At 57.3% G+C, this 2,085-nt stretch overlaps 1 protein-coding gene across 2 annotated transcripts in view; it reads left to right on the top strand.

The window, feature by feature from the left end:
- The first annotated feature begins 1,473 nt into the window (after positions 1–1,473).
- The window catches only part of LOC122559148 (DDB1- and CUL4-associated factor 1-like), an 83,884-nt gene continuing 83,272 nt past the window's right edge, over positions 1,474–2,085 (top strand). For both annotated transcript variants that reach the window (XR_006314350.1, XM_043708504.1), the window contains exon 1: positions 1,474–1,616. The gene's annotated coding sequence lies outside the window, so the exon portion shown is untranslated. The remainder of the gene's footprint in view (positions 1,617–2,085) is intronic.

Here is a 2,085-nt window from a genome sequence, read left to right as displayed (position 1 = left end):
CACATGATCAGTCTTTTGTTCGAGTGAGTTGTTGTCTGAGCACGACTGTCAGTTTATGAGCTGTCATGAATCTGAGTGGTTGGAGAAGTCAGCCAGAAGTTAACCCTGCTTCAGGACTGGGGGTGGATATAAAGGGAGCTGCAGATAAAGGTGTGGCAGGGATAAGTGAACACAGGGTACGACCTGGTTGGTCGTTGGGAGGAATGAATCCAGTTGGTAGCTGGAAGGGTCAGGCCAATGGGGCTGGAAAGGGAGTCAGGAGAAGACAAGGGGGGTTATTTGAAATTGGAAAACTCAATGTTGAGTCCTCAGGACTTTAGGCTGCCCAGGTGGAAGGTGAGGTGTTGTTCCTCCAATTTGTGGTCTGATTTGCTGTGGCAAAGGATGGTCATGTCGGAAAGGCAGTGGTAAGGGGAATTAGAATGGGCAGTGACAGCGACAGCCCCTGCGAGCCCAGCTGAGATGCTCAGCAAATCCTGCTCTGAATTCACGTTTGGTCTCACCGATATAGAGAAGACCACAATGGGAGCGCCTGATACAGTACTAGGTTGGAGGAGAGCAGGCACCTCTGAAGCACCTGGAAGGACCGTCTGGTGCTCTGGATGGAGGTGAGGGGGCTGGTGTGCCAGCAGGTTTTGCATCTTTTACGGTTGCAGGGGAAGGTACCTGGGGTTTCGGGGCTGGGGCGGGGGGGGGGTGGAGGGGGAGTTGGTGAGGAGAGTGGTGTGAACCAAGGAATGGTCCTTGCAGAAGGCAGAGAGGAGAAAGTGAGGTCTGCAGACGCTGGAGATCAAAGCTGAAACTTTATTGCTGGAACAGCACAGCAGGTCAGGCAGCATCTAGGGAACAGAAGATTCGACGTTTCGGGCACATGCCTGAAGAAGGGCATGTGCCCGAAACGTCGAATCTTCTGTTCCCTAGATGCTGCCTGACCTGCTGTGCTGTTCCAGCAATAAAGTTTCAGCAGAAGGCAGAGAGGGGTGAGGAGGATGATGTTCTTGGTCGTAGAGGTCTAATTGGACCTGGCGGAAGTGATTAAGGATGCTACAATGGATGCAGATTGCCCACTCCTCCTATTCCTCCCCTCTCCCACCTTATCTGCAGCTCTCCAGCCTGAAGAAGGGTTACACCCGAAACGTTGATTTCTCCACCTCCTGATGCCTATGTTCATGCATCCTCCTGCTTATCTACTCTGAAATTTCCCAAACAGTTGGTTAAAAATCTACTTTGGACGAGCAATGAAATATGGCCAAATTTGTAGCTTATTTTTTCCGTACAAAGAGATAAGTCGACAGCAAATCCACAAAGCGGGGCAGTATCACTGCACCGCAAGAGCCGTCCAGAAACAGCTGATCTTTCACGTGGAGGGGAAGGGACGATACCGCACATGCGCAGCGATGCCCAAAACTCCAGGACTACAAGCCCCAGAATGCTGAGCGGACGCGAGCACGTGCGCAGCGATGCCCAAAACTCCAGGACTACAAGCCCCAGAATACCAAGCGGACGCACGCAGCGACGAGTTGACGTTGCCGCCGCCATTACTCGGAGCGCGGAACCGAGCGGAGCCTGGGGCCTGAGGCTGAGACAGACCGAGCTCACCGCCGCCCGATAGCCAGGTCAGTGAGAACCGTCCGGGAGGCCGGCCTTTGTGGAGTCGTGCCTCTGTGGGGCGGCTGGAGCAGCAGCAGGGGCGGCAGACGGTAACCACCCGCCCCCTCCGGCCGGGGGGGAGGCGGAGCGAGGCCTCAGTGTAACCGGGGAGAGGGGGAGCCGCGGCTGGCTGTGGCTCACGCACTGGTCCCGGTCCCGGCCCCGGCAGACACGTGGGGCCACAGGAGTGGGCCGTGAGGGAGGGGAAGCTGAAGGGTGAGCAGAGCGTTGGCGGGGCAAAGTGGTGTAAGGAAGGGGGTGGCCCAGCGCGGCTGGCTGTGGCTCACGCACTGGTCCCGGTCCCGGCCCCGGCAGACACGTGGGGCCACAGGAGTGGGCCGTGAGGGAGGGGAAGCTGAAGGGTGAGCAGAGCGTTGGCGGGGCAAAGTGGTGTAAGGAAGGGGGTGGCCCAGAGAGCGAGGGGGAGATGGAGAG

The sequence above is a fragment of the Chiloscyllium plagiosum genome, chromosome 18 (assembly GCF_004010195.1).
Source record: "Chiloscyllium plagiosum isolate BGI_BamShark_2017 chromosome 18, ASM401019v2, whole genome shotgun sequence".
Classification (NCBI taxonomy): Eukaryota; Metazoa; Chordata; class Chondrichthyes; order Orectolobiformes; family Hemiscylliidae; genus Chiloscyllium; species Chiloscyllium plagiosum.
The sequence above is the reverse complement of the archived record's forward strand: the minus strand, read 5'-3'. Positions and strand labels throughout refer to the sequence as shown.